This window comes from Mauremys reevesii, linkage group 1 (genome assembly GCF_016161935.1).
Source record: "Mauremys reevesii isolate NIE-2019 linkage group 1, ASM1616193v1, whole genome shotgun sequence".
Lineage (NCBI taxonomy): Eukaryota > Metazoa > Chordata > Testudines > Geoemydidae > Mauremys > Mauremys reevesii.
This window is the reverse complement of record NC_052623.1, coordinates 106,652,249-106,677,678: the sequence shown is the minus strand read 5'-3', so window position 1 is coordinate 106,677,678 and position 25,430 is coordinate 106,652,249. Positions and strand designations below refer to the sequence as shown.

At 38.5% G+C, this 25,430-nt stretch overlaps 1 long non-coding RNA gene across 1 annotated transcript; it reads right to left on the bottom strand.

The window, feature by feature from the left end:
- Positions 1-400: 400 nt before the first annotated feature.
- LOC120391662 lies at positions 401-25,144 on the bottom strand. The gene is made up of 3 exons (XR_005591431.1): positions 25,065-25,144; positions 5,958-6,002; positions 401-645 (listed from the first exon to the last, which is right to left on the bottom strand). It is a non-coding gene; the product is annotated as an uncharacterized LOC120391662 (long non-coding RNA).
- Between the last annotated feature and the right edge of the window lie 286 nt (positions 25,145-25,430).

Below are 25,430 nucleotides of genomic sequence, written 5' to 3'. Positions count from 1 at the left end.
ATGAAATTTGCTCAGGTAATGTGTGTCTTTATGTTATATACCACCCCTGCCCAGGCCAATTCAAATTAAACACTGCCTGCACTTGGATAACTTTTTGTCTCTCCTTAACTCTTCTGCTGCCACTAACACCAGCGGTATTCATGCTCAGACATGCTTCTGACAGAGAGTCTAAAAGCTTTCCAAACTCCACCAAATCTGTGTGCTCCTCGGCAACATGATCCAAAGCTACCTGAAGTCAATGTGCGTTTTCCCATTAATTTTAATAGGTTTTGGACGAAGCCCCAGTTCCAGAGAATTTGCAAGTGTTACAGAGTTCTATAGAAAGTTCACGCTTGTTGATAATCACCCTCTTATTTCCATTTTAGTTTTATAAATAAAGAAAAATAACTACACACACAAATCTCCAAAATGATACCAGTTTATTTTGCCAAAATCACATGAATTTCTAAAGAGGATAAATTAAGACCTATAAAAGATCTAATTTAGGAATCCAGAGGAAGTGTGCGTTAAACAATCCAGGGCATCCTTGTTTTGGTTTCTGTTTTTCTTTGAAGAACAGTATTTGGAGGGAAGCTGTCTTGTGAGCATTGCAGCTTGACCCGAATAGCTGTTTTAAAGACTTGCGTACACACTACATATATATTTCTGCAGATTTAATAAATAATTCTATTATAGTACCACTCGATGTAGTTAAGACAAATTGTCATTACTTTTTTTTATAGCTCCAGAAATAGCATTACAAAAGCCAATTAACCTTTTAAAACCCTTTAATTCAATCAAGAATGTCAAATTAAATCAATATTTACCAGAGCAAGACTAAAGTCAAACCTTGGAAAACAAACTATACTATATACTTCAAAAACTGTGAGAGAAAGAATAGATTGCTAGATTTCACTATTATCTTCAAAAACAAAAAAGCTCCTGATTTAAGACTAATTCAGAAATAAAAGATCATCCAGCCTTTATATACGAACTAAACAAGAGGCTTTACATAGTAAGTGCAGGATGGAAGCTGTGAGAGTCTTGAACATTCTTTTAATCCATAGGGGTACATGTTATGTTTCTTTGATTACTCTGAATTATTTTTTATGCTTTGCCACTCCTGGAAAATATGAAGAACAAAAACAAAAAGGAAGCTATTGAGTCAGAGGGTGTAAACCAAGGAAATTACTTTGGTAATGCATATGTGCTTCCTGACAAGGCAGAGAGTGGGGTGTTATAAAAAAAGACATTATTATTAATGATCTATGGGGAATTAGTAAACAGACTTTAAATAACTTTAACTATATATAATTACTATATAGGATTACAACATCTTGGGATGATAGCAGACTAAACAGTAGATGATTTATATGGTTCACAGTTTCTGTATTTTTCCTTCAATCCTTTTCTAGCTGTTCTTAAGAATGTTACTGAGAATTTAACAATATACAGGAAGTGAACAGTTGCCTAAGGTTATTAACATAGAAGAAGAGATATTGAAGTACTCCCTATTGAGAAGAAATGGCAGGACATCAGCATTAATAATGCCTGCGTTCACTACTGGGAGGAAATTGAAGTGCTAATGCTGACCCCTTTGTACAAGTTTAGAGTGCTCCCTTATTAAAATAAGTAAACACACTCTCCATGCAAAAAGTGGGAGCCTTTCCCATGCAGAATGAAAATCAGAGCTTCTGCTGAGGCAAAGTGATGCACCACACAGAGAAAATATATCAGTGTGCTATCACTCATTCTCAATTTAAGAACTTTGACTACAAAATTTCGATATTAATTTTCTTCAAAGTGCAAAAATAACAACTGTAGGTTTAATGTGTGGGGGGGTCAAGTTTCCTCCTAATGTGGACATAGTTGAATATTTCCGTTTTGGCACTTCATTGTATTTGTTTTACTTATAATAGTTATTCTGAATTATATGATATGTCTTTACCAAAGCTTCTGAGTGAATTTATACACTCAGCAATTCATTTATATTTTTTTATAATGTATCGTTGGCACTTGACAATGAACAAAAAATTCCTAAAAGTGTACAGCTTCCAAAGCTAGCCAATAAACAAGGACAATTCAAAAGGACCATCATTTAAACTCTCCTCCTAACTCTTACTCAGGTAAAATCCTATGCAAAAGCCTTGCCTCATGCTCTGAAGCCTGGGTTCTGGCAGATATTGGTGCACAATTTCACATACGCTGAATATGAGTGATTTTTACAAACTATATAGTGACATATACATATATGTATCAATAGAATCAATCCCAATATCTTTAACTGTTTAAATGTAAGTATGGTATAGAATGGGTGCTTTAGAATGGGTACCATTAAAAATAGAGGTTTATTCTCAGGAAGAGATTTTCAAAAGACCTCAGAGTTAGTCTAACTCTTACAAGTCAGTGGTTAATCTACTACTGATTTCAGTAGGAGCTGAGTTAAAGTACTATGGAGCACTTTTGAAAATAATGGTATTTCCTACCACTAGAATGAGAAACACCACAAATACTGTGGCCAATTTAATTGTCGCAGGTGGTTAATACTGAATTTATTAGCAGCACCTACATCTAGGGTCTTTCATTTTTTCAAATTTACACCCTAATATACTCTAAATTTCCAAATGGTGAATTATACAGGGCATAGTTACTTTTCCACACACTCCAATGTTCCTATGAACATCATTAGTTCTCCTTCCCATTATATTTACAGTACTTGAAAATCTTTTAGCTATAAAACACGCTGCTGGGTGCTCAAAGTCAAAAGTCTGACAAGACAAGTATAATGACACTCAAATATGACAAACCTTTAAAACTGTGTGAAACTACTAATTAGATATTTAATGGTGAAGTGCAAAACCTATGTTTCCCTCTGTTATTCCTTTAAAATGATGATAATAATCACACTGAGATCTACTCAGAGAAAGCACTGTAGAAGAACTAAGTGCTTTACAAAGGAGGTAATTATCATTTTCAAAGATGGTGAAACTGAGGCACAAGGAGAAGAACGGACTTGTCTAAGGTCACCCAGTAGCAGAGCTGGGAATTGAACCCAGGACTCTTGAGTCCCACTCCAGTGCTCAAACATAGTCCATACTGCCTTTTAGGATGTGTTGCGATAGCTACAGGGTATTTTCTTCTCCATTTTTTCCCCCAAGATTTTCCCCTCAAAAAAACATACTTTACCTTAGAAAAATACAAACAAGTTTTAACTTTCCATCTTTTCCTGGGCAACTGCCAAGATCCTGGAGGACTGGGAGGAGGATTGAAGAGGCTATTTAGCCCTGAGTTGTTCACTTCTTTTGTCAGCTGGCCACTAACAGATATTGTGTTTGCAAGATAGAGGCCTGGTCTACACTAAGCATTTAAACCGGTTTTAGGAGCATAAAACCGATTTAACGCCACACCCGTCCACACTGAGAGGCCCTTTATATCGATATATATAATCATGGACTGGAGGACTCAAGCTATCCCACAGTTCCTGCAGTCTCCGAAAAGCATTTGCATTCTTGGCTGAGCTCCAAATGCTTCTAGGGTCAAACACAGTGTCCGCGGTGGATCAGGGCATAGCTCGGCAATTTACGCACCACCCCCGACCCCCAGAAGTGAAAGGGAAAGCAATCCTCTCTTGACTCTTTTACATGTCACCCTATCTTTACTGAATGCTGCAGATAGACGGGATGCTGCAGCACTCAACACCAACATCCTTGCTCCCCCCCGCCATGGGTGGCTGATGGTACAATATGACTGATATCCATCGTCATCATCAGCCTATTGGCACATGGGGCAGTGCAAAAGGACTGATAACCATGCCGACTAGCATCAGTGAGGTCGATCAAGGGCGCCTGCTCCTAATTTTTCCTGGTAGATGGTGCAGTATGGCTGGTAACCGTCTTCATCATAGCAACAGGGGGCTGAGCTCCATCAGCCCCCACCCTTCATGTGTAAAGAAAAGATTCAATTGCCCCTGGACTACCAGTGGGATGCTGGGCTCCTCTCCTCCACACTGCTTAATGTCCTGTCTGGACTATCATAGCAGCTGGAGGCTGCCTTCCACTTATTTCTCACTAACAAGTCACTGTGTCTTATTCCTGCATTCTTTATTACTTCATCACACAAGTGGGGGGACAATGCTATGGTAGCCCAGGAAGGCTGGGGGAAGAACGGAATCAACAGGTGGGGTTGTTGCAGGAGCATCCCCTGTGAACAGCATACAGCTCATAATTTCTGCAGGATCTGACACAGAGCAGCTGTGCTCTCTGGTTCTATGATACAGTGGTTCTCTAGTACACTTGCCCATATTCTAGGCAGGACTGATTCTATTTTTAGATACAAAAAGGAGGGATTGACTCAGGGAGTCATTCCCAATTTTGGCTTTTGCGCCCCTGGCTGATCTCAGCCAGGGACACTTATGACAGCAGCAAATGGTGCAGTGCAAAAGACTGGTAACCATGATCATCTTATTACCAATTTATGGTATGGTAGATGGTACAGTATGGCTGGTAACCATCTCTGCTGTCATGCAAAAGCAAAAGCATGCTGCTGTGTAGCGCTGCTGAATCGCCTCTGTCAGCGGCATCTAGTACACATACGGTGACAGTCACAAAAGGCAAAACAGGCTCCATGATTGCCATGCTATGGCATCTGCCAGGGCAATCCAGGGAAAAAAAGCGCGAAATGCTTGTCTGCCGTTGCTTTCCCAGAGGAAGGAGTGACTGACGACATTTACCCAGAACCACCCGCAACAATGATTTTTGCCCCATCAGGCACTGGGATCTCAACCTGGAAATTCCAAGGGGCGGGGGAGGCTGCAGGAACGATGGGATAGCTACGGGATAGCTACCCACAGTGCAACGCTCCAGAAATCGACGCTAGCCTCGGACCGTGGACTCACACCACCGATTTAATGTGTTTAGTGTGGCTGCGCTCACTCGATTTTATACAATCTGTTTTGCTAAACCGGTTTATGTAAATTCAGAATAATCCCGTAGTGTAGACGTACCCAGACAGTCATTCACTCTTTCATACTCTTCTCACACATCTACCAGTATTACAGCATTTTCTTCTTTCTCCATGGTCTTGTCCTTCTGCGTACTGATACAAAGTTCTACTTCAGCAGTGTCTGTGCTTATGCTCATAAAAAGTCTTTTCATTCCTTCCAAGTTGATAACCAGTATGACTATATCATCTGGAAATTTTTACACCGGAATAGCACATTTGGGTTGCAGTGATGGATGCCTCTTTAGAGAGTTTTGTGTGTGCCTTCAGGCTGGTGGCAAGGAGGGATAAGTAAGTGATTGAATTTCACTCTTTGTGGCTATTCATATGAGTTCGAATGAGAATTTATAGATTTAATCAATGGCAAAAAAAAAAAAAAACCAGCAAGCACACATGTTTGCTGTGAACATGCACCCAGAACTGCAAAGTTGTTGAGCTCCCACAGCCCTCATTGATTTAAATGGAACTGCAGATGCTCGGCAACTTTTGAAAAGGATGAATGTCGTCAGATGCAAAACCATGAAACTTCCCATATTGATCCTGGGTGAAGATTGCTCCCATTTTCCATAGAAAACTATCATGATTTTTTATTGCTTTTTAAAAATAAATAAATACATCTAATGGCAGGTGTTTCATGCTCTACAGAAGCCCTTTCATTTTCAGAGAAATCAGGGAAGCATTCATAGGAGACCCTATAAATAGTTCCATATTTTCTTGATAAACTATGAAAGAAAGTGCTTTTTTCTGCCTGTTTTGTCGGAGGTGACAGAGTATTTTTGCTTTGGTTTTGATTTTGGTTTTTTTGCAACTCCAGTTGGTACTCTACTTGCACGACACTTGCAAAGTGCCTGCTTGCTATTTTAAAATAACAGTGAATTTGCAAGTTCCAACCTGGGGATAATTTCTTCAACCCTCATATATACAAAACTCCCCATCTACTTCAAGAGAAATTAATATGGAGCCAGTATTGAAGCACTTACCCTTGTATAATTAACTTCTATTCATAGCAGAACAAGTCATTCCATCTGAAAAAAAGAATTGCTCTTTATATAAGACCCGGTCACAATATATATCAGTTCTTTTAAAGATACATTTTATTTTAATTTTAAAGAAAATGAAGGAGGAAATAACTGCCTAAAACTAGACAATATTCTTCTTCACTTTCCTCTACCACTTGAAAATACCTGTAAAAGGGTTCAGTCCTATTCATATTAAATGCACAAGGTCAGATCCACAGTTGCAGCATAAGTGCTATATGCTCTTAAATAAATAGGACAAAAATTGATTTAGTTTTTCCCCACGAGTGAATTTTTTAAAATCAAACTGTTATGAAAATAAATACCTAATTTCATCTCTGAACATTTAACAGTTCTGAAATTTTATGAAATCACAGCTAAGCCATAATCTCAAAAGAAAACAAAAACAAAACCTGTTTCTCATGTTTTGCATAGTCCTAGTACAACTGTGGCTTTTAAAGGTGAATAATTTTCCATAGCTATAGTGTACAACTGAGCACCAGACAAAAATAAAAAAGAACCAGTATCTCTCCATTATACAGTCTCTGGGCAGTTGCAATTTTTAAAGTGACTACCACTTTAATGTACATGAAGTAAGATTTTTTTCCCTTTAAATGATGAAATGCTTAAGGCCCTATCCTGAACTTTTCAACTCACATGTGCGCATCTTTGATTAGGCCATGTGTCTGCTGCATGGCTCCAGAGGTAGAGGCTCTAGCCAGTGTTCTGAACTTCTGATAATTCAGATACATCTAAGCAGGAACAGTTTATCTCAAATATATTTTACATTTTTGATTCTGTGGTCACCAGTAGTTCATTACCGCAAAACTCACTTCATGCACCGCAGACAGAGAGCATAATTGTCAGGAGAAACAACAACAACAAAAGACTAACCTTTTCAGCTAAATAATATTACACTTTATTTGCCTATTGACTTACAGTAAAAAACATACTAGCTATAATTATAAAAGATGGCAGAACGACTGACATAATGACTGCTATGTACAGATACCAAATATACAATCCCCCAATGGCAGCTAGATGATAGATGGAATTGTATTAGAAACTGCCAATCTTAACAGATATCAGTTTATTTTTCAACTTTTTTATTTGCATTGATTTAATTTTTCATGGCTGCATAAAATTTGGGGGTTTAAGCAATTGTGTTTTATTGATTTAAATTTTCACAGCTGTGGGACATTATGGGGGAAGGGAGTCAGACAATAGTTATTTAAGGATGATAGGTAAAGCTACCTAAATGGCACCCCTGCTCCAGCTCAGTTAATGCCAGCATTTCAACATGTTTTATCCATATTAAAGGTGGGACTCTACGCTCTCAAGCAGCATTTTTTCTTATGTTGCCTATCTGTAAATTTTTATTAAGATCAATGACAATATTTTTGTTTTGGTTTGTATGTGTATGGTGAAACCAATGTTTACTGACATTTACCAATAAAAATCTAGTCTTTCAAGTGTAGTTATAGATACTATGAAAGTGACAGACAAATCCAGCTCAGAGGACAACACAGAGCAGAAGACCCAGTCCTATACAGGTTGTCATACCCCTCTACTGTCCTGTCCAATATCTCTCTCCCTATCCTTGTGAGCCCCTAGTCTCCTACATCTACTCCATTAGGATTTCTTATTAACAGTGCTCTTATAAAAATTCTATAGTATTTGATAAAGGTGAAACAAATGGGGTTCTTTTGAAATTAAATACAGGTCTATAGAAATTCTATGGAATCTAAACCCTATATAATTTATCAGAGAACAATATCCTTTCTTTACAATTTTTAAGCCATCCTGTGTAGCTTAATGGAAGCTTATATTCCTACAATAGCCTCTCTAGGTCTGTTTAATTTCCACAGACCTTTTCCACAAAAGAAATTGATAGTTATCCTCTAAAAAGAGAATACTGACATACATATACAATAGCTCAGTATAAACTGAGAACCAGAATGAATTCCATAAAAAACAAATCCACAATAGTAACATAAAACCTGGGCAAGCAAACACATCCACAACTTTACTCAGATGAACAGCCCCATTATCTGCAAGTTTATATAGTCGATATAAATATAGTTATGATTAATTTTGTATCAATACTGATTTTATTTTTAACAATATATTTTAAAATTTCTGAAGGGCAAGTAATCTATGATATTTGTATAAAACAATTAATTGTTACCTGGAGGACACGGTAAAATCATAATACAGTGAAGGACTAGCCTTTAAAAGCTGAAAAATATTGTAACTATATGGGATATATTTCACTCTAGGTGTAGAACACAGATTTGCAAAATAATAAAGATATTGACACACAGGCGTAGCTGTGTTTTATTTCTGTGTGACACTCCTCAGAGATTAAAGTTTCACGTCTAACTAAACTGCAAATAACGCCAGTCCACTCTATATCGAAAGATTTATTTTCTGAGAGACGCCACAAATGCAGATGGTAAATCAAAGATGATTTTAAGACAATGGTTTGCAAATGGTGGACTATGGACTTCCAGGAGGTCCACAGAGCTGATTCTGTCACAACAGTGAAGCAGCTGTCATTCAGCAAGCAGTGACACTTAGTGCTTACCGTAACCCACTGTGGGACTGGTTTAAAGCTTCCCGCGGCTTTTCTAATCCGCTAAAGTAAAACCAAAAAAAAAAATCACCTTCTTGTACAGCTGCTTCATATCTCTGTCAGGCAAATTTCACTAAGATCAAATGTGTTAATGAGTAAAAAAAAATATCAAACTGAGAAGAACAGCAAAACCACAGGATGACAAAACCAAACTGCAATGTGACTGAGAGAGACTAGAAAAAGTCGCAGCTGAAGAATAAGGGAATTTTTGTTACTAATTTTATAGGGCCAGAACCAACCCCCCCAATCCAAATTCCCATAAATTTTGGGCAATATTCTGGATCTGAATATTGCAGAAGCCATTGTCACAGCTAGTAAAGATAGTTCTTACACCTAGAGAGAGAATATTAAAAATGCACAGATGGAAAACAGGGTTTATAACTAAGTTGTTGTACCCATTGTATTTTCATCTTTCTTTCTTAAAACTACCCATATTACTTTTTTGGGTAACCAGCACTACCATCACTGCTGGAAAAGTATGAAATTAGTAAGGGAAGAGGAGGTATGCAGAATAGCATTCTGCTGTAAACAGGAAGTCAACAAGATGAAAAACTTGGAAAACTACAGTTTTAGGACATAAAGCAATATAATTTGTCTTTCAGACAGCTAAAAAGAGGAGGTAGGAAGCTTGGATTGCTGTACAAATATTCCAAAAGGGAGGGGAAAAAAGCCAATATGAGAGTATGTTTATCATTGCCTAACAAAACAATAACATTAATTAGACCCTCATCCTGCAAACACTCATGCATGTGCTCTCCTTTATACCCAATAAAACTACTCATACACTGTTACATTATAAGACTCGATATTTGAAATCATTCTACTGTCTTTGACTACAGACATTAAAACTATTTTTAAATTAACTGTGTTTAAATCATATAATATTACTGAGGTATTAAAAAGAAGCATGCAGGTGGGAGGGATATTTAATTGAACAAAATAAGTTTTAATTTTGAAACAAAATGAAATTTACAATGAAAAAATAAACACAATAACGTGGCATAAAGGAAACAATACTGCTGTATTTTCATCTAGCCAGTTCTCCCCTGACCTTTATAATCTTTTGTTTGTGGATTAGTAGATCTACACTCTTAATTTAATGTTCCTGCAAATGCTAATATTCTTTTCTGGTATCAGGAGAAAATTTCAACATCACCTTATTATGCATAAATGAGTATAGTTTTAAATGAGGTCTCTGTGTATGATCCAATTACATTACATATTACATAAATGAAGGCTGCTAATGTGTTTCATGTAACCTTGTTCCCTATGGCTTCGGATAACCACTACTATATCTGTATTATAAATAAATCAAAATGATTATTTTCAGGATAGCAAATTATGAAGTGCCACAATCCGATTGGTGGTCTCCAGACATTCACTCTCTGTCACTGATATAAAACTATATGTTCGCTGAGGGTTTCTGGTGACAACATAAATCACAAATCTGGAGTGGTTTGTATAAAACACAAAAAACCTCAAAGACAAAAATATATCCTCATAACTTCCATGCATTTTTGAGACCACACAAGACCCAGTTAGATATTTAATACAAATGTTATATTTTTTTCATCTATTTGTACTGATTTTCCAAAGCTGTTGCTCTCCAACGTGGGTGCATTGGAAGCTTTTGTGTTGCATGGTAAATTAAGTTCTGTTTAAATGTGCAGAGTTTTAATTTTCACATCAGTTCACTTTTTTGTGGACAACCTTCCACAAAAAAGTGAAATCTTGTTCAACAGACTCCCTCTATGTTTATAGAAAAGGCCAAGAGGCGAGACAAGGTCTATATGTGCATTCTCTCATATCACAATTGTGCTCCACAAACCTTTAAACTATAAACCCAATTTGGGGCTAAAATGTGTCTAGATACTCACCTGAATTGTATTCATTACCTTCATTATTTGTAATGCTCTGTTAATGTCCTGAAAAAAAATATTTATTTCACTGCATAGTCTTTGCTTTTTCTTTTGGCATTAAGCATTAATTCCTTCACATTGAGGGCCAGCTGTGGTGTCTTCGCTGTGCTGCATCGATGGGAGATGTTCTCCAGTCGACTTACCTACTCTTCTCCGGTAGCTGGAGTACTAGCCTCAACCAGAGACCACTCTACTGTTGATTTAGCGGGTCTTCAATAGACCTGCTAAATCAACATCTGCTGCATCGATCTCCCCAGTAGTGAAGACAAGCCCACACAGTGCTACTCAGGAATTCCATGCCCACAGCTGTTTCAAATGGAATGGAAGCCAACATATATTCATGTTGTTTAGATCCCTGTTGAGCACAAACACTATTGCTGATGATCAGCAGGAATGCACACAGCTTTTTGGACTCGTTAATTAGTTATTTTAATCTAGAGAGAGGCAGCGAAACAGCTGCACAATTTTGAGAATACTGTCCTAGAGCACGTACGTTATCTGGTGCTCCCTCTAGTGGCTGTGACAAATCTCCTATGTAAAGTGTTGCTGTTGATCATGTAATTATTTTTAAAACAAAACAATATCCACCCATCATAGAACTGTTAGAAAGTTTGTATTATGACCCAAACTTTGGGCCTGATCCTGTGTACAGATCTGAGCAGGCAGATCCTTTGCAGCCTCACTGCCAAACTGGGCTCCACATTGATGTAGAAATCTGTCCACATGGATTTTATTGCAGGATCAGGAATGAAGGGTCTGGCCCCAGTTTTTATAGTGGCCTTGGGCAAGTTAGGATCCACATTTTGTGGCTTGTTCCACAGAGATATTCAGAATGAGAAAATGTCACAGCAGTTTGTAACTGTTTTTGAGTAGGCTAGAACTGAGCCCTTAACTATTTGGCAGCCCTTAACCATTGGCTAATAAATATTCCACACAATCTAAATACTGAATTGCCTACTTCCATTTTATAAAACAATTCTTTCCTTTGTTCTCTATTTAAACAAAAATAGAAGAAGAAAGTGCATTTGGGAGAAGATATAAGAAAAAATATTTTAATACGTAGACTTCTACTCTAAGGCAGCAAATTTGTGGCTATAAATATTGTACTACATTCAAAGTTGTGTACATGCCATCTGGTGACCATGTGCTTAGTGTATCTATGGGGCAAAAGAGGGAGGGAGGGCTTGTCATCCCCTTATTTATTTTCAATGCTCAACTATGCACTTTCTTAAACCCTAGCCATATGCTAGAGCATCTGTTAAAGGAACATTTTTTTCTGAATTTCTCATTTTAAATTAAGTTGAATTTGCCCTTTAGAATTTCATGCACTGAACAATACTTTAGAATGCCAGATACTATAGATCAAATTATTATTATTACTTCTGCACTGCCCAAAGTCTGGTAGGCAGCTTGGTCAAACAGAAAAAAAAATCCCGTTTGGTAAAGAATCAGGATCTTCCAATTTATGGTACCAGAATACAAAATCATCCCTCTTTATTTATAGCTCTATTTACCAAAGTAGTTATGATTAACTAAAATGTCACTCATGCAGATACTCTAATGAACATATTTTAATTTTTCCTCACACTGCATTTTACATTCTCTAATGTGCTGGCATTAAAGAAAGCCTTTTTTCATGAATATGAAGAGATGCTGTGCAGTGATTATACATGTGAAGAGGAAATTCAGTACTTTAATGGAAGAATGTTTCCTATACCTGAAATCATTACTTAATTTATAGAGCAATAACAAAGGTGGTGTGCCATCATGCCTTTGGCAACAAAAACAGCCTTTGTAGTTATTCATCACATCCATGCCACAAAATAGTTCAAACAAATATAATCTTAAAAAAAAAGAAATACACACATTTATATTACAAAGATTTTCATTTGGAAAGACGGGGGCCCCTAGCCTGTAGTCCTTACTCATGAAAAATTTCCATTGAAGCCCACAGGGGTTGAATCTATGAAACTATTACAAGACCAGGTCCCAACTTCACTGCTCTAAGTTATTAGGGAGCATTTTAATTCATCATCTCTTTTGCTAATTGAACTAACTGAAGGCTGGAATGAGGTATTGAAAAGAGGAATGTATGAAGTTTATCAAGATGATGTTTATTATTTCAACAGAAAACACTTGTCACTTCTAAATCATGTTAAATACACGTAGCTCCTCCTTCCCATGCAGAATCATTTGTATGGAAACTCATTTTTTCGTTGCACTATTAAATAGGGCACTGCAGTCTTATTGAACTTTTCCCCTCTTTCAGAATTCCAGAATTATCCAGATTGACGTGCCCATGTCACTGGCACTGCATTATCCTACTTTCCGACACTAATTTCATGCACCAGATCCCATGATGAACCTGGGCTGTGCAGTTTCTCAGTATTTATGCTAGGTCAAGGTGGCAGAATTTAATCTTGCAAAGCTAGCCCCAAAAGGGCACACCAGCTGCTGTGTCTAAATAAATCAGATAACAGCAACAGATCTAAAGAGGGAATGAGACAGAAGTAAGTGAGATTATTACATATGTTTAAATCCTATAACCCTTACAACCATCTCCAAAGCACATATTTGTTATTGACTGCACAAAAATAATGTTAAAGAACAATTAAAACCAGCCGATAATGTCAGTTTGGAATATTTTGTTTCTAATTGTGTTTTAAAAATAGGATTGTTGCTAGAGTCCTAAGAGCAGCTGGGAAGAAGAAGTTCAAATGCGGGTCAGCATGCACCCTAACTGAACTAAGATTTCTGCATCTTTAGCCTAAATTAGAAGAACATTAAAAATCAATGTACTGTGATATGAAATGGCAGTTCTGAGCCTGGTACACAAACAATGTGTAGAAATGAGGACAGGGTGTTGTCTTACAGAGCTGATTTATTCTGAAAGCACTGACAAAAGCTTGGGAAAATGAAAACAAGAAAATAGGCCTCCCCCCCCCTTTTTTTTTAATTTAAAGAAATAGAATAGCGATCTTGTACGGGATTGTAAAATGCCCTTATTTTGCACTCCATATGAATTATGAAGTTTACTAGCTTCCTAAGTGGGTACCCAACATAGTAATTACTGTATCTCAGAGAAATCAGGATAAGACGATCACTGCTGGAACTGATAGATACTGGATGTAAAACAGAATTGTTCTGGCTGTTCCCTGCACATGTCACAGTGTGTTGTATCAGTTCATGGCACTGTGCACTATGCTGCACTGGAACTAGGCAGGAAGTGATATTGTAGTGCCCTGACCTCTCTTGCACTCATGGATACCTTTATGATGCCCACAAACACCCCATCATGTGATTCCATTCCCTAAAAGTAGCAATTTGGGGAAATGACATGACAACATCAGCAAATTAGCCTTTCCCAAACTGCATGCCCATCCCTGAAAGCAGCATTCTCAGCGCTTTAGAATGATCTCTGAATAAGCGTGGCAACCCAGGCTCACTCAGCTTGTGCACTTCAGTGTTGAATTTGATCCATGCGGATCAATTTCTAAAATGGTGGTTGCAGTTATTCTAAACTGAGGCTCTAATTCAGGAAAGCATCCCTATTAGGAACAGAATTTAAGCATGTGTTTAAGTCACATTAAAGAGGAAGGGTACAAACTATGGTTTATTGAAATTTCCCATCAAAACTATTACTGGACAGAAAATTGTTTTTTGACAATATGATTTTTTTATGCAAAGTGTCTCCTTTCCACAGAACATTTTAATTTTTCATAAAAAACCCTGAAATATGGTCTCATAATTTCATTGTCTCATAATCTCGTTCTTCTCTATGAGCTCCCCAGCCAGACTACATCTACCGTGAAGCTCTATGACCTGGGAGTCCCATGGTGAACTTCCACTTTCCAAAAGGGAAGACTGGGGTCCCTAATGGGGATGAAATCCAGCCTATAGAGGAGAAAGGAAGTTTGAGGCACCTGAACCATAACTCCAATGAGGCACCATTCTTTCCACAATCAAAGTGTTTTGGAGTCTGGTCAACAGTTTTCAGCTTTTGAACTTCCATTGAAAAAAATCAAAATTTTCCATGGAAATTTCAAAAGAAAATGTTTTTTTAACATTTCCATGGAAAACAATGCCCATTTTTACCAGCTTTTTTTTAAAAGATATCCACACACACACACACACACGCCTTTTCTAACACAGAGATGAATGAGCCCATGTAACTTGTGCGGTAGAGTAATAAGTCATGACTGACTGACCGAACTTTTGTCAGTCTGGAGAAGGTGTTTCCAAACAACCCCCACCACATTCTAGAACACCAAGAGTGGGGCCCAGACCATTGTATTTTTGGCCAACAAGCAAAGAAGGGAGAAACTGGGAAATAGATGGATCCTAACAGGAACATAGGCAGGAACATTTCCTGAAAAAATCTTAATCGTTTCATCAGGAAAGCTAGAGAGGCAAGGTGGGTGATGTAACATATTTTATTGGACCAACTTCTACACAGAGCTCTTCTTCAGGTCTTCTTCAGACCAGAATTCTGTGTCGCTCAAAATCTTGTCTCTCTCACCAACAGAAGTTGGTCCAATAAAAGACAATAACCTCACCCACCTTGTCTCTTTAATATCCTGGGGGGACCAATACGGCTACAACATTGCAATTAGGAAAGTTGCCTTTTTTTGGTACAACCCTGACATGTTAAAAATGTTAGCCATAAAAATTACTTTTAAACAATGTATATGTTGATGCTGGGAAATGTAGCATAGCTGACAGCCAGCACTTCAGTTGCACAGGTCAGAGTCTGCCACTCAGACCCACGTTTACTGGTAACTTACTTTACATAACTATTAAAGATCAAAGAAATTACTTTATGCCTCAGTCTCAAGATGTTAACATTTCAATGTCAAATTTAAATCCATTCTAGGGATGGCAGAATAGTCTAGTAGTTAGACTGAAGGACAGGGAGTCAGGGAAGCTGAGTTCTTAGCCAGACATTAACTGCTCCGTGACCTCAGGAAGTCCTTTTGTGCTTCAGTTTCCCCTACATCTACAAAATAGAGACCTCACTGGGGTGTTGCAAATCATAATCAGTTAACACTTGTGAGGTGCTGTAAGACTCTTGGGTAGTAGATGTGTGTGATATTATTTGTATGCAGAATGTTTATTTTCCTTGTTCTCTGTCTCTCTCACACATTTTTTAAGAGGTACAAGGATAGCATTTTAAAAAAACCTGAGCTAGAAAGATACACAGAGCTCAGTGTTTTCTCTGCTTTTGTAACTGGAAAGCCTCCTTCAGAACAACTCCTGTCTCTCAGGTAGATATGCAACTGGGCAGTATTTAAAATGCAGATTATGTACTTAACAGAGCAGAAAACCCCTGGGAAAATATTTGGGTCTTTTTTGACAGCTTGTGTTATGTTGCCAGTAATTACACAATTACTTATTGGGGATATGTCCTAAAAATCTTTCCATTTTACATCTGAAATATTTTGGGGAAATAGTATTTACATGTAAACAGACAGGGCAAAATACCAGCCTGCTAGGAGCTGAGCCAGGAATGAGGAGTGGAGAAGCAATGCAGACTGGGTCCATCTGCAGCTGTATTTATTTCACCTAAAATACAGATTCAGGCTGACCAAAACAAGTTGCAAATTTGTGTCAAATTCACCAAATTCTTTCAGTAAAAAAAAAAATCCATCAAATTGGTTTATTTTGACATTCTAAAAAATATTCTGATTTTTCCTACTGAAAATGACTTCTTGTTTTGCATTTTACTTCAATTTAATTTTTAAAAGGGTTGAACTCAAAAACCAAAACATTTTATTTAGGGTCAAACAAAACTTTTAGTTCAATTCTAAACCAAATATTTTCAACTTTTTGAGAAAAATTTAAATAAAATTGTTTGGGGTTGACCTGAAATGATTTCCGCCCCCTATTCCCACCCAACCCTTTTTCATATGGTTCTACTCACAAAACTTTTACCAAGTACTGCAGATAAAATACTTATTGGGATCACTTCTGCAAACCCCTTTAAAGCAGCCCTCTGAAGAGAATGGAAGCAGTTGTTTAACAATGCAGAGCAGTGCAGGCAGCATCAGGGTAAAGCAGGAAGAGAAGTGTATCATATGAAGCTTATCCTCAACAGGGATGTTAGTGATCAAAACACAGTTCCCTATATTGGAATTTAACATCTGGGTTAGACCCACCTAGAAAAAGTACCATGAGATCTTAAATTACTACAATTGGTAAAGAGCTCAGTTTGATACCTCATGATTCTCCACTGCATTAAGTCTTTTATAGCACAGGCATAAATTAATAAGTGAGGGTAAAATACTAATAATCTGATTTGGTAGTTCATTCCACTACACAAGAAGCCTAGAACTTCCAGCAACACAGTATCCCCTAACATCAGCCTGGGACATTAGGTCAGAAACTAAGGGCTTATCTACACTGCCCTGGAGTTTGGACTACAGGGATGTGAATAGTGAATAGCCCCAAAGTGCTGGACTGTAACTCCGGTATGGATGTTCCAAGGTTCTAAAAGGTTCCAAGGTTGCTTTAATGTAGTCCCAGTAATCTTTTAGTTCACACCTGCAGTGTGCATACAGGAGTTACAGTGCAGCACTTCGGTGTGCCGGGCTATTCATAACCCATCATTTGAACCGCTGGACAGTGTATACATACCCTAAGTCAAAGGGAAGAGCTCCACTACTATATCACCAACCTCACTTTCTGCAGAACTAAAAGAATGACCCAGTCTATCCATGTACTGCTTCTAGCCAATCCTGCTTATCTTTTGAGAGCGGACATTCACAGAACAAAGCAGTGCATAGCTGTAGCAGCCTCAGAGTCTCACTTTAAACTTAAAGAAAAAAAATATTGTGTATCATATAAAGTCCTGAAAAAAATATCTTCAGCATGAAAATGCTGACCATAATTTAAGAACAAGACCAGTAACATGACTGCTTTTAGACATGGGTGACCATAAGCAGTCCAACATTAATTACTCACTCGAATTGGTGGAAAGAAATTGTGAAAACCCTGGGTAAAAATATTAAAATAGACAAATAGTCCTTCGCCAGGCTGTAGTCAGCCTTGTGTTTCCAGTACATATTGTTTCTGTCCTCTTAAAGGGCCAGGTATAGTAACAAATTTTCTTTATTTGGCCTACCGAATAACACAGAGTAACAATTTTGTGGGCACAAAGTCCCTGTTTCAGACATTTTAGCATCACTTCCATTTCTAGAAGTTCAGTGTTCTCAGCGTCTATTAAAGTGATATTTTTGCTACCAAACTCTTCAAAGGAACAGAACATACTCCCTTCATATATCTATCTGTCTCGTTGAACCAATCAATTCACATTGTTGCATGTCAGAAGCAGGTGTGGGTGATCAAACACTAATATTTTCATTAGGCATTAAAATGCATATGTCTGCTGACTGTTCTGTGTCAAATACTGACACAGTCTTTTCAGAACTTCCAGATAGTCCTCAGATATACATGTGTCTTGTACTGACACAATTTTCCATATCTTCACCTTTGTATTTGAACATAAAAATTCTGCACAGGCAGAAACATTTTTGGTAAGCGGTTGATTAAGCACTGATTTAAAAACGGAGTGAGAAAGAATTATGCTGCCTCTTTCATGCTTGCACACTGATGCATTGACTGTGCAGGCTTGAGAGACTGGCTGCAGTGCAATCAAAGTGGCTACACCTGTCTGTGCCTACATCTCCTAGAGGTAGGCAAGGAAGCTGGTTTTAACGCACAGGCTCCCCAGTGGAAAAGAGAAAATAATTTGCAGTGTTAGATCATGGCTTGCCTTGGCTAGCTTTCATTGGTGCTGCAATCCCATAGATACTAGTAAGGAGGGAGCCAAAATGAGAACAATTCAGAGACATCTTTGTGGAATTACTAAAGAACAAAGGTTATACAAAACCTAGACTATTTTGACTTTAGATGTAGATAATGCAAAGCAAAAGCCTTTTAATGGTGTAATTGTATCAATAAGAGAACAAACGGGGCTAAATAATGATAGAAACTGAATTAATGAGTTATTTGCTTCCAACAGTTTCATAGCAGGAGAAAACTTTAATTATTCTGCTGGCTGCACATGGGGAAACTTTCTCCCTACTTTTCACTGTCCTCATGCTCCTATTGATTTTATCATAATTCAAATACATGGCAAAATGCGCCTGAGCACAAAAGCAGAGGGCTCAGCCTCACTCTCTTTTATTACACCAGAGAGCCACTAAGTAGGAAAGGATTTTGATTTAGATTCCAGCATTAAAATTAAATCACACATCCTAAGGAAAAATGATCTGTAATAATGGAAGTCACACACAGGGGGATTGAAAGTGCTATTGAATAATGAAGAAAAAAACAGTTGCAATGATTGTAAGGACCCACTATGATTTAATGACGAGATATTTCAGAAAGCAATGTCTCTTGTCAGTGTTTTCTATTGATGGCCTGAATATTATCAAACAAATTATGTGAAATATGAATATCATTAAGTGTAAATAAATTATTGCCTTTTGATTTGGGTTGCCTCATTTTATGGCTGTGCTCTAGGAAAGAGTTACATGTAGTGGGGTGATTTTCAGTGCATCGTGTGGGATGAACTCATTGAGCCTACAGAGCTCCCGGCAGTAACTGTACTTCCATTTTGTAAAGTATTGCACTGTGACGCTGGCCACTGGGTAGTGAGATTATATATCATTCCAATACTGGCATCTTTGCTGTTGCTTTCACACCAACAGCACTATTGGTGATTTTATAGGTTAACACATTTTTCCCAAAACAAACTGGTAATCTATTTCTGTTTTGATGGAATTTGATTTTTAAGTGTTTATCTGATTTTAAATGGAAAAAAAGTCAAATTCATTTTAGCGGTAATTCAATTTTAACAAGAAATAGGACTGTTGGAGAGAGGGATTGCGGATTCTGTGGGCAGGCGGGATTAGAATTATCTTCATCCAAACATACATTTTCAGTCATTTGACTGGTCATCAGCAGTGAATGGGGGATGGCTCCATGGATGCTCCTGAAAGCATCACCAGTGGACAGTGTTCATGACTCACATTATTACGCAACCTCACAATAGTGTGACTCCCATGACTTCAACTCCATTATTTTCCACCATAAGAATTACACTCATACCCCTTCCCCACCAAAAAAAAAATCCATAACCAACCAATCAGAACAATATAAATACCCCAACACAAATCAACCACACAACAAAATGATTCTAAAAATCGAAAAAGAACCCAAAAACAAACCTCAAACAGATTTTGCACCCTGACAATGGAGACATGACAAAAATTACATGAAACCCACTCGGAATTTGGCTTTTGTTTTTGATTTTACGTGGAAGGCACTCCAGCTCTATGGTGATTGCAGCAGACAGTTAGAGTAGATAGGAAAGATAGATAAACTTTTCTTATTTAGCCACTTCCAGGGCTTCTGACATTGTCACCAGACCTCTGGCCTCTCTGATTTTATTCTGTGTTTTTGGGTTTTATCACAAAAAAAAGACATATGAGAAAAGAGCACTGCCACAATTTGGGGCATATGCATCAAAGATGACTTAATATCCTACAAATTATTGGTCAAATAATTCATTGGCAGCTGATACAGGTTTACCTACAGGGCCTATAATGGCACACAAATTACAGCAGCACCAAAAAAAACCCCAAACCAAACCAAACACACCAAATGGAGCATGGTTGTCAGTATGCCCATTCCATAGATTGGCAACAGAAAATTAATTGAAAAGAATCCTACAATTTATATGGCTGCCATTTATATGGCTGAGAACACCTATAGTTAGGTTCTAAGCATACAAGTGTGTAAGAGACATAAGGTACAATTTTTGAAAGTGCTTGAGTGATTTAGGAGTCTAAGTCCCATTGTCTTAGGAAGTTGGGAGCCAAAGTCATTTAGGTGCTTTTGAAAATGTCACACCTTCAAGCCATAAGCCAACCTTATGGGAGTTAGAAAGAAGCTTTCTCCAAGGACATACTATTCCATGATTTCCACTGCATGGTGTTTTGCAGCTTTCTTTGAATCATCTGGTACTGACAAATCAGAGCCATATATTTGATTACTATCAGAGACAGGCTATCACTCTCAGAGATGTGGACTACTGGTCTGATCTGATCAGACAATTTCTGTGTTAAGAAAATGAATGTACAGTAGACAACCGAAGTGCAAACTGTGCATTCTGCCATCATCTCTATCTGCTCCCAAGATGATAAAGAATGACTCACACACTCAAAGCCCCCATGATTTGTTTCCACATCTCTAGAAACTTTATTCATTTAAGCCCTAGCAAGCACACCTTGTTACCTCTGCTGTGTTACAGAAATGTTAACTTCTTAAATGTACAGGATTTTAGTTGTAGATGTTTATTTCTTTCAGTAGAACAGATGGGTATGTTCGCTATGCAGTGAACATACTAAGGACTCTCTTCACACTTCTGATAGTCACAGCTTTATACACTCATGTGCTATACATCTGTGGCTTATTGTCAATGTACTTGCCTGCACAGCGGGAGTATCTCCATTTTAACACTAGCTTTATATCTCCACTTGATTATTTTATAATGTCTCTCCTCTCCCTTTGCATGTTGATTCACAGTATTCTCCACTGAAGATAAATCTCACAACCTTTGCAAAATTTAGGTTCTCATGCTCCCCCCACTCCTCCTACATGAGTGGGAAACAGCTGTTATAAACAGGGCAGCGACCGAGCGGTGCCTCTGCTGTCCCCTCCCTTTCCCAGGAGATTGTCCCCACTGCATGTAGTTCAGTCTTCATAGGTCTGGGATAGAATGGGAGTGCTAGGGGCTAACGAGGGGAGGATAGGTAGAGCCCTCCACAGCTTGATCTCCAGCAATCTCACAGGAAAATTAACGTTGCAGAGGATATATAATGTTCACATTTCTCCTGTTCCACCACAGTGCATCACCACAAAGAGGAATATATTGCCCGGAAATAAATAAAACCCCAGGGCAACACAGCTCCCTGTCAATCTACAAAGTAGAAGGGTACTTTTATGTAGCACCACAAAAAGGCAGCTGTCCTGCAGAGGCAATGTTTCCTTTTCCTCATAAGTCTCGGGAATAACCAGGACAATGTACCACACTTCCTCTGCAATTCCACCTGAAGAAAGCATCATTCAGAAACTCCACAAGCTGAACTTCATGGACTTTCCTAGGCCAGAGTACAATACAGTCCTTAATTATAAAGCCAGTGTTAACAGTGCTGTACTCCAGAACACTGTAAACAATCATGGTAACACATGTTGGTGGAGGACAGAGTGCCCAGGAGTTTTTGCAAGTTTTGCCATTCTGAGTTTCCACCTGATGCTCCCATCAGAAAGGAGGATGCAGGCATCTCAGGCACTGAACCAACAGACCTAGAGAAACAAAGCAATAACCCAGCAGAGTCAGGGCTGGATCAAAGCAATCTAGGTCTCTAGGCACACCACAACAAGGGGCTGCCTGGCGTTCCACTCCCATAACCTCTCTCCACACCTCCCTAGGACCCCACCCCCTCTTAGAATGGCTGTAGCAGAATCCCCATTCACCTCCCAGAGAGGAAGGGTCAGCAGCATGGCACTCCCTTCTGCCCCAAAGTGACTGCAGGGACCCCTCTGCCATGATGCAGCAGCGGAGGTGACACCTTTCCCCAAAAGCTGGGGGGCATCTACTTGAGCGAGTGGGCTGTGCCTCTTGCATTTCTTTCCTCCTGCCACACACAAAGTCCTTTACTAGAGTAGTGTGGGCAGGGCCCACCGGCCGTGGGGTAGGATTTATTAATCCAGTGAGATGCATGGAGCAGTTCCCCCTCTCAGAGATATTGTCCCAGTCTCTCTCTCTGCAGACACAGGCAGGCATCACTGCATTGGTTATATTCAGGATACATTTTCAAGGTTTTCTTCACAATCACGAAGGCTAAAAACATACTGTTTTTAAACAAAATCTGAAATTCTGATGTGTCATCATGACTCAGAGCTGAGGTCCTAGGCATGGGCCTGTAGCCTATCCCTATAGCAAGTCTGGCTCTAAGCAGAGAAGCTGCTACCCACAATATTACCTGAACTCCCTTACATCTAACAGCATGACTCTCTCAGAAACCATGTGGCAATGGGCTGCTTTAACTGGGCATACTGAGATGAGGATGGAGGCATAGACTGATTGTTAATGCTGATTAGACCATTAACAACCTCGGTCAGTATTCCCCAGGGTATCTGTCTATCCAAGAGGGGAGTGTGCCATGAAAACTGGCCTTTCCCTCGCTTTGCATCCCTCCTCATGACTGGTACACAATTCAGGGCAATGGAACAGTGTCTGCCCTGAGTGAGGCCAGAGGAGCTTTCGCAATCCCCCAAGAATAGGAAAAGTACTGTCCCCACCTGCCGCCAACTGCATTTGATCCCCTCCACCCACATGTGGTGGAGAGAGTCAAGTGCATAATGGCTGTACATAAGAATAATCATAGACTAAATCATACACATTTTAATAATCTATAATCATGTAAGGTATCCTCACATTTGTTCTTAAAAGCAAAATACATAATCAAATGATACAGCATGGTGGGTTAAGAGAGAGGATTCCAATGAGTATTCTCAGCAGCAACATCTTCAGTTTTGGAAACAAATTTAGCAGGACCCTTTGCTTTCTGAGTTAGCACCATGAGTAGGCATTCACTTTTCCATCTCATTTACCCCATGTATACAGAATAACCAGTGTAGATTATGCATCTGGATTAGCACTTTCACCAAAAAAAGAAACATTGACTGTGTTCCCTTGGAGATCATGAAATAGATGGCAAAAGCGAAACTATCTATATGCCGATGCATGCCCATGCATTTCTGCATAAAAGCACCACACAGTGTCTGAGTCACAATTCAGATCTGAGGAGGATCAATGGATGTGGACAGTAAACACAAAACATCAGACTATGGCCTTCCTTATTTTTCTATTATAGAGCCAACTCTCTAAAACAGCTCCTCACCAATTTCATATATAACAGATGAAATTGACAAGGGGACTACATTAGAAAGTTAGAGTCGCTACTGTTAAGTAAATATAATTTCTTCTGGTGACCTATGCAATCATTAATTGTACATTGATTAAAATTCCTAATTGCAGTGATATGTAGCTTATAGACCTCGTAAATTAAATTAAATTAAATCAGAACGTATCATATTAGCTTTTGGAAAGAGTTATTAAAATACTTCAGGCCTTTGAATTAGGATTGGAAATTTAGTAACCAATGGATGAGAACCCTTCAAATTATACTACCAAAACTTTAAATCTACCAAACCTAAGGACATTATTTTTAATTTAAAAATAACAACTGAGTCTTTGACAAAAAGATTTAGTGCAACAAGTAACTGGTTATTTCTCAGTCATTTATTGTGGTGTTTAAGTGGTATTCTGCTATACATTATTTATTGAGTAAGGCATAAAAAGAGGGGGTGTAAAACAGAATACAATTTAATCTGAATAACTAGGGGGAATAATATCCAAGATCTAACTCTCAGAAAATATTTAATAATTTTGTTCTGACAAAAAACAATTATTAGTCTGCAACCTTTACTTATGCTTCTGCTGAGTAGCAGTCAGCCTGTCGATTGATACAGTGGGGTTACTATAAATACTACTTTAACATAAATAAGGGGTGCAGATTCTAGCTTTAAATAGAAACCTAAAAGATGATGTCATTCATGCCTCTGAAATATGGCTCAGTGCATTAGGTTCTATCATTAAAACTATGGACTTTTGTCTTTATTAGAACAGACTTTGTATAACTTTTTTTGTACATATTTGGGTGAGATAAAAGAAAAAGAAAATGAAAATTAGGACAGTTCATCCCAATACATTTTTTCTGGTCATTACTTCCTTTGTAACTATCTCTCTCTCTTTCATGCTAAAATGTAAACACGACACTTTAGGTTCAAATGTGATAAAAGCTTTAATGTTGTTCATTCAAGCAGAAGAAAATCATTCTCTCTTTTACAAGGGCTTACAATTTTGCACGAATATTTAAGTGCCTGATCCCACAAAGATTTAAGCACAAGTAAATTTACTCATGTAAGTAGCCCCATTAGATTAGGCCTTTAATAAAGGGGAGAATGGTTATGAGACAAGTATAAATTATATATGTATATTGTGACAAAGCTCTGTCCTTGTCTCCATGGGTCGTGCATTTCCTCATGGATTTCACTAGTCTCAGAGGCTCACTGTGACCCTCCACTTAACCTTTTTCCTCTAGAAACAAGGGTCACAGTCTACTGAGCCATTCTCATCATAAGCCAGCAAGAGAGGTGAGGCGAAGCTGTCCTCCCTTGCACAGTCTCTGTTGTCTCCCAGTCTCAGTGATTAATCAGGGGAGGAAACGGGGGAAGCCCAGGCCTGCCCTCTACTCCAGGCTCCAGCCCAGGAACCCTAATAGTATCAGCTATGGTAGCTGACATTTTAGGAACAGAACATGTACAATTCCTTGGGCTACTTCCCCACAGCAGCCCCCACTTCCTCAAGCTCCACTTCACTCTTACCTCCGGGCTTCCCTCCTTGTGCCTGATATGGTGTGTACAGCTCAGTCTCTCCAACAGCACAACTTCTCACAGCTCCTAGTGTGCACACCCACCTGACTAACTGGGAGGCTTTTAACTAGTTTCAGCCAGCCCTGATTGGCTTCAGGTGTCCCAATCAACCTAGCAATCTCTACTGCCTTCTGGAAAGATCTTAATTGGCCCCAGGTGTCTTAATTGACCTGGAGCAGCTGCCATTTACTTATCCTGGTACCAGGGATTTGTTTAACCTGGGGCTAATATTTCTATCTCCCACTACTTTTCCTTAGCCATCCGGCCTTGCCCTCTCACAATATATATATATTATAAATTATAAATTATACTTGACTA